The sequence below is a fragment of the Alligator mississippiensis genome, chromosome 6 (genome assembly GCF_030867095.1).
Source record: "Alligator mississippiensis isolate rAllMis1 chromosome 6, rAllMis1, whole genome shotgun sequence".
Taxonomy (NCBI): Eukaryota; Metazoa; Chordata; order Crocodylia; family Alligatoridae; genus Alligator; species Alligator mississippiensis.
The window spans coordinates 16,683,209-16,691,321 of NC_081829.1; the positions used below are offsets into that span (position 1 = coordinate 16,683,209).

The following is an 8,113-nucleotide window of genomic DNA, read 5'->3' on the forward strand; positions in this document are numbered from 1 at the left end:
TCCTCACAGTTGAGAATAACCGTCTTCCGTGATTGTCCTATCTCTGGGTCCGAATATGGCTGACAAGACCAATCTGGGATCAGATTCTTTTGCAATTTGGGCACGTGTTTCTGTGTGAGGTGGGAGGCTCTGGATTCTTGATTTGGTCTATGACACGCATTTTCTGCCACTCCTGCTTTTCCATCTTCTGTTGTCATTATAAGGTTTCAAAGTACTGAGAATCTTACAGCAGACTTTCTCCATTTGGGGTGATAGTCCTGGGTGATAGTCTCCCATGAGCTGATGTTGATGTTGCATTTTTTCCAAATTGGCATGCTTGCAGGGCTTTCTCTGCCCTCTTTTTGAGTGTATGCTTTGATTGAGCTGGGAGAATAGAACTTGGTTTGGGAGTCTGGAGTCAGACATCCAGGTGACATGGCCAACCCAACAAAATTGATGTCAAACGATCATTGCCTCAATACTCATGTGTGTTTGCTTGCAAGAGGATGCTAATGTTCATGCATCTGTCTTCCCACTAGATTTGAAGAATCTTCCGAAGGCAGCATTGATAGTACGTCTCCAACGACTTGAGGTGTCTCCTGTACATTGTCAACGTCTCAGCTCTGTCCAGCCAGGTGGGGATTACACCTGCTTGATAAACCAAAAGCTTGGTTTCAGATCTGATGTCATGATCTTTGAACACTTGTTTCCTCAGGCGTCCAAAGGCTGCACTTGCATATTTGAGGTGACGTTGGATTTCTTCGTCAATATAAGCCTTATGCAAGAGATGGCTTCTGAGGTATGGGAAATACTCAGCGTTCTCCAGAGTTTCACCAGGAATCTGAATTACTGGAGCTGGGGACTGCTCATTAAGGTCTTGTTGATGGAGGACCTTTGTCTTCTGAATGTTAAGTGTCCTCAGTGCTGCTTGTGTATTTTGCAATAGTCATCAGAAAAAAATCACAAAAGAGTCACTTTCCCTCTTGCACAGACTCCTTCTGACTCCATGACTCTTGTATTCCTAACAGGTTTCAACAGGAAGGACTGACAATGCCCTCAGCCCTACCTAGACTATTGCCTAGTGGTTTGGGCACTTTCCTAGGAAATGGGAGATATAGGTTTGAATCTCCTTAATCTGAGAAGGATCAAGAATCAGGCTCTCCCATGTCCTGGGAAAATGCCTTAATCATTAGGGCATCGAGCAAAAGATGACCACCACCACCATGACGTCAAACAAAAAACCCTCTATGTGGGTTTTTTACTATTGAATGATTTGGGAACTTAGGTGGTGTTTATGAGCTTCCCAAAATGGAACTAGATCACAACAGAGCTCAGGCAGAATTAGACAACTAGGCTAAGTACAGACAGTCAAAAAGCCCAAGGCTAAATTGATTCAATCTTTGCAGTTTAGTCTAAACTGCATAGCTTGCAAGAATAGGCAGGTGAACAGGCATTCACTTGATTCCAGAAATGCAGACACATGCCTGCAGTGGCCCAGTCTGACCTGGCCACTCAGCAAAGAGGGGTTTGCAGGGGAAGTGCAAAGCATGTTGGGATGCTGGGGGACTGTGAGTTAACTTGAATCTGAAGGGGATCTGGGACAGAAGTTCAATAAACTGATTTAATCTAAATCAGTTAAGTCTGATAATACATCCATCCAAGTTTATCTTAAACCAGTTTCAGACATTTTGAAAGTGGTTTATGTGCACTGAGCTTCTGTTGTGTTACAGATTTGAACCAGTTTCTGATCACTTAAACCAGCTTGTGTAATTTCTTTTCCTAGCCCTAAAGAATCAAGACACTGAAGCAGTTTTGAGGCTGCTGCACATATTGAAATGGAATTACATTTAGAGACTTGGGGCCAGATTCTATTCCACATATTAGGCACATAAGTGGATTTAGGCACATGAGTGCAATTCTATTCCATCCTGCTGAAGTCCCTGAAAAGAGGGTACAAAAGATGGATCATCTTCCTCCTCGCTGCATTTTTGTGATTCAGTATTAAGGGTGAGATGACAAGGAGTTACAAGAGAGGTGTATTAATGGATTTTCAGGGCTTGAAGAGCACAGAATAGAATCACACTTAGATACCTAAATCTATTAAGAATAAGGACACATGTAACACTTAAATCAGTTTAAATGCAGTTTAAACCTGAAACAGAGAGACATACAAGCCTGTTAAACCTACTTTGACTGCCTGAAATGGTTCAAAAGTGGAAAATCAAGTACTCTTTTGAAACATTTTAATGTGAACTGGATCAATTCTATGTGTGGATACTAAGGCTGCTTGCAGACGTTAAAAACAAACAAACAAAAACAACCCATGCTTTACTGGAAGCAGCAGCACATTACTTCAATCTGGTTCCACAGCATCTGTATAGATCGCGGGCTTCAGCGGGGCTTTTTGACACTTATCTAAAGTTGATTCAATCAGATATTAGATAAAAGCACCCAAAAAGTCCTACTAAAGCGCCCAATCTATGAAGATGTTAAGCAAGCTGGGTCCAACTAAAGTGATGCCTCTTCTGGCCATGTACTGGGCTCAGCTCGGGGGTGTGCAGAGGTTAAAACAAAGCACTGTTTGTGGTCGTTGGGGTTTTTTTTAATGTCTGCAAGCAGCCTTAGTGTTCTATAATTCAAGTCTGGTTGGACCTTCAGACATCCCACACTGTCACAGACAGACATCTAGTAGCCAGAAGAAATTTACTATGCCCCCTCCTTTTTTTTCCCTTTTGTTGGCACTTGTTAATCAGCGAGCTCCCTTGCACTGTTTGCTCAGATAAAAGCTATCATGCTAATAACCAGCTGTGTCCTCACTCCCTACTTGACTATACCCCCTCATCATGTCCCCCAGACCCTGGGAACCCAAGACTTGGAACCAAGCACTCCTTCATTTCCCACACTCCAGGTCAGGCAATCACACCCAGAGATTACCTGAGCTGGGTGCAGGGTCCGGGGCAAGGAAGCTGGCAGTGGATTTGGCAGCGAAGGGGGGTGGTGCTGAGCAGCCGGATGTGAAACCAGCGTCAGCGCGGAGTTGCCGCAGCTGCTCCGCCCAGATTCACAGGGCCCCCAAAGCACAGGGCCCAGGGCAGTCATCCCCATTTGCCTCCCCGCCAGGGACAGCCTTGATCACACCTCAGTTTGGTCAAGCCCAGTTTATTGAACTTGACTGAATTCACGTTTAAGACAGAAGGGAAAGCAGAAAATGAAAATGCCCTCCAGCTACAGGTCTTCCAACTCTGGGACTCCCAGTTATGGCTGGGTGCTCACTCCTACCTGTTGGTGTCAGAGCCCCAGCACTTCAGTGCCTAAAAGGTGACTGTACTATCTAGAATACTGGGGCACTGTATGTGTGGGCACCTCTGACCTGCAACAATTGTGAACCAGTTCCCAATCAATGACTGGTTCAGTTGTTACATGTGTCCCCATCCTTAGACACCCAAAAGTTGTAACAGACTCTGGCCCTTACGATGCACCTATTCCAATTTCATAGCAATCCTGGCATCGCCAAGAAGCATGGCTACATCCACTCACACCTGCTCCACATACAATGAACCTGAGAACAAAGCTGTGAAATCAACCTAAGGGCACCCCCTGCCACTGCTCAGTAGTGCACCAGACACAGACAACTTGAGAGCATTGGAAGGGAGGCTCCACCAGAGCTGCTTCACTGTCTTATTCCCAGGTTTAAAGTATACAGAATAGAAGCGGATAGTCGGAGTTCATAGATTCATAGATGCTAGGGTCGGAAGGGACCTCAATAGATAGAGTCCGACCCCCTGCATAGGCAGGAAAGAGTGCTGGGTTCAGATGACCCCAGCTAGATGCTTATCTAACCTCCTCTTGAAGACCCCCAGGGTAGGGGAGAGCACCACCTCCCTTGGGAGCCCGTTCCAGACCTTGGCCACTCGAACTGTGAAGAAGTTCTTCCTAACGTCTAGTCTAAATCTGCTCTCTGCTAGCTTGTGGCCATTATTTCTTGTAACCCCCGGGGGCACCTTGGTGAATAAAACCTCACCAATTCCCTTCTGTGCCCCACAATTCCCTTCTGTGAGTTGTGATTCGTGGTGGCACACTCAGAAGCACCATGGAAGCATGGACATCTTGCTATAGCCTAAAAGCCAGGTAACTGCTACTTAGATGTCTTGAAGAATAGGATCCAGGCCAACTACAGATCGCTAAGCAGACTCCCTTCTGAAAGACAGCAGTGCAGTAAACACACACACACAGATATACCTCTGTACATACACATACACAGGTGCGCACTTTAAGAATACAGATATATGCACACAAATAATGCGGACGCATATATACGCACTTCCCAATACAAATATATGCACACAATATGCAAAGTCATACATGGATGCACACTTGCATACAGGTACCCACATTTAAAGGCAGGCATGTGCACAAATCAAACACATGCATACATGTGCATATAGTAACAGAACCACATCTCTGCACTCAAACATATTCATTAATACATTGCTATGGATCTACATGCATGAATACACATGTATGTGCACACAAAGGCATATATGTATGCATATCATTGACATGCATGCATAGCCACGTGTATGCACATATACAAATGAGGCAGTTAGTCATATTCATATGTTTGCATACAAACACATGGATAAGAACAAGCAGAATCGTCTTCATGCATACAAGTACAGACACAAACATGCCTCAGATTTAGACACGCAAATGTGCATGAAAAAAACACACATGCATATACGCACACATTCATAAAAAATACAATACAAGTATACATACATGGCATACATGCATGTGCAGTTTAGGTATAAATACAAATGCAGTTATGCACACAGAAACATATGTAGTCATACAAATACACATCTTATGGCATACACATGTAACCTGGGTACACCCAAGGGTGTGCCCTATTCTCAATTGGATGGGATGGGTAGGCAGGAGGAGGTGCTGTGAGAGGGATGCCAGAATTTCAGGCAGATCCCTCTTTCCTCTATAGAGTTAGCCCAGGCCCAAAGTTCTTAAATATATACAATTTATTGAGTTACCAACATTTCTATACAAAATTCTTTACAATAGATACAATTACAGGTATAGGTACAAATATATATATAAAGGTCTGTTAGCAAGAGGAAGTCTGCCCTAGGGAGGGCATTCGGGTAAGTACCCATGCCTCAGTCCCAGAAGAGGGGTAAATTCCAGGACAATCAATCCAGCAAGTTTATACCACAAATGGGTTAGCTAATAAAGACATCCTTACAGAGCCCATTATATGGAATTAATGCACCCAACTATTTATAACACCAACAATAACAATAGATACCAAATAGGAAACATAACTATACCAGATATTAGACACACCCTATCTGGGTTCCAAGCACTTGGTTCCTCAAATGGGATAGGTTCTTCTCCCCCTAGGTCGCCTGGGGGTTCCACAGGCCTTCCCCCTTGCTCACTCCTCCCTTGCCTGAAGGCACCTCCCCTGTGGGGCTCAGGTTCCCGGTAACTCACGGTCCTTCCTCTGGGGGCTGTCAATCTGGCCTCTGGGTCCTGACACCATCGCAGGCCTCCTGGAGCTGTCGGCCTTGACTTGAGGGTCCTTCTCTCTGGGCCCCGTGCTGGGCACCCAGGGAGCTCCTATGGGAGCCAGGACACACTCAAGTTCCCAGCCTCATGCTGGGGGTGTTTCCCCTTCCCAGGCCCTGCTCTGGACACCTGGACTTTTTTAGTTTAATGCTGAGCCATACTGTGGGGCTTCAGTTACCTGGCCTAGAGCTGGGGCTAACGTGAGCAGCCTCGAGCTGCTCCCAGGGCCAGTTCTCCATGCACCAATCCACGCACAGCCTCACCCAGCAGCTTGCTGGGTGTGCAGGCTCAAGCTGCCTCAAGCATCTCCCAGAGCCTGAGTACCATGCGCCAACCCACGCACTGTTGAGGCTCAGGTGGGGTCCTGATGATGGTCTTCTCTGGAGCTCCTCTCTCTTCACCATCCCTCACCATGTCTGTCCAGCATGTTGAGCACACCAGGCTTTTATTTACACTGGAGGCCCTATCCCTGAAGTCTGCCATACCTGCACAGCGTAGTCTTCAATCAGGTCCAGGGGCTCCTCGTTCTCCTGTCTCTGAGCAGGGGCGCAGCAAGCCCCTCCCAGCTGTTACCTGATTGGTGGAGATGTTCTAAAACAGATTCGGACACAGATTGGTATGTACACATGGACAAATACAAACACAAATTTATGTCTGGAAACATATGTTTGCACATAGGTAGACCTACATGTATATAAGTATTCACTCAAACACACACATGTATGTGCATACAGACTTACAGATGCACCTATATGTCTGAAAACACAAAACTGCATACACATATACAAGTGCCTGCACACTTACAGACATACTTGTCTGCACACATATGGAGGCCTATACATGCATACAGGTTTACATACAGTCATGTGCGTACACACATTTTGAGACAAGTATGTATTTTCATGTTTTTGGGGGGTAAGCCCCCCGATTGGCCAAGGGGACCCAGCACCTCTGCCCCTCGCTACCCATTGGTAGAAAGGGCTGCCCATCATGCAGCCCCACCCCTCACCACTGATTGGCAGAGAAGGGTGGGGCCAGGGGAACCATATTTTTTGCACCCCTGCCCTAGCCCCCCCGTAGGGCTCAAGACACTCCTATGCCCTCAGGCACTATTGGGACCCCTGACAGTTGCAAACCCAAACCACCAGTTAAGACTAAAACTAAAAAGTACTCTGGCTAGAACTAAACCTCTAGCCTTCTGGCCATATACCAAAACTCCTACCCAGCCATGGGCCTTAGTCCACTACTGGGCCTCAGCCCTTCACATGCCATCTCCAAGCATAGCACGCTCACAGTCCATCTGTCAGCAACAGTCATCTCACCACCTAGCCCCCCCTTCTTCAGCTTCCAGGGCCAGACTGACTGCCTTGGCTCTGGCTCTGGCTTATCCTTCTCCAATGCCCTGCCCCTTTCCGGTCAGGTGACCCCTCAGTGCTGGCCCCAGGTGTGCTATCTAATTAGGCTCACTAACTGGTCTCCATGGCAGCCTACCTGTAGCAGTTCCTTGTCTCCCCTGCAGAACTTCAGTCTACAGTCCTACTGTGGAGCAACCAGCACTGCAATAAGCTTCCTACTGCTAACACAGACATTGTCCTATTGTAGCACTCACAGTCCTCATGTCCCTGGACCAGGTCTCCTACAGCAGTCTTCCCCAACCTGGGGCTCTCCCTGGGCTCTTTCTCCCTTTAAGTAACAAAGAGCCCCAGGCTTTCTGTTGCAGTATGCGGTTATGCATTCAGGTAGTGTCAGAGTGATGTAGCCGTGATGATCCATAAATTATGATGGGTCTGTTGTCCATTCAGGCACAGGCACTAAGACACACTTTGTATTTATGCATAGATGTATATGTATGTATGTATGTATGTATGTATGTATGTATGTATTCACACAAATTACACAAATACACGCACGCACGCACGCACTCACATACCAGCAGACAGCTGTATGCATGCAAACACAGACATCTATGCACATGCAAACACACACTTTCTGTTATAAACTTGCACAAACAAACTAACATCTACCCCTTCACACAAAGACTTGTTATCAATTTTCACTGCAACATTAAGTGGTAACTGCGACAGTGTTCAACAGTGTTCATGCTGAAAGACTATAGTGCAAAAATGGTAACAGCTGCTAACATGTTTTACTCCTAATGTGCATTGCTGACATGTTTAATTGCTATTTCATGCATTAAAGTTAAATGATTGCAGTAAATGAGTAATCTCTCTAACAGAGCCTCTGCAACATCCTGTTTTAAGCAGCGCTAACCAGAAATGTTTAGGACTTAATTAGATATTCATTGGAGTTTATTAACTCCAAAGATTTATTAAAATCTGTTTGTTCAGTTAAATGCCTGGAACACATCATAATCAGACTCCATTTTCTTCCCCACAATATGAAACATCTTTGACTGAATTCAAGGCAACAAAAGAAAAACTTTGCAAACACCCCTTCCTCTTTGCATGAGAAGACTCAGCAGCAGCAGGCAGCCCTTGTTTATAAATAACCAGGTTCAGGAAAAGGCATTTTCCGTTCTGGTGTCAGCACA

General features: G+C 45.7%; 1 long non-coding RNA gene across 1 annotated transcript; it reads left to right on the forward strand.

The window, feature by feature from the left end:
• The first annotated feature begins 259 nt into the window (after positions 1–259).
• On the forward strand, positions 260–7,795 carry LOC109283567 (uncharacterized). The gene is made up of 2 exons (XR_002090785.2): positions 260–614; positions 695–7,795. It is a non-coding gene; the product is annotated as an uncharacterized LOC109283567 (long non-coding RNA).
• Positions 7,796–8,113: the final 318 nt, after the last annotated feature.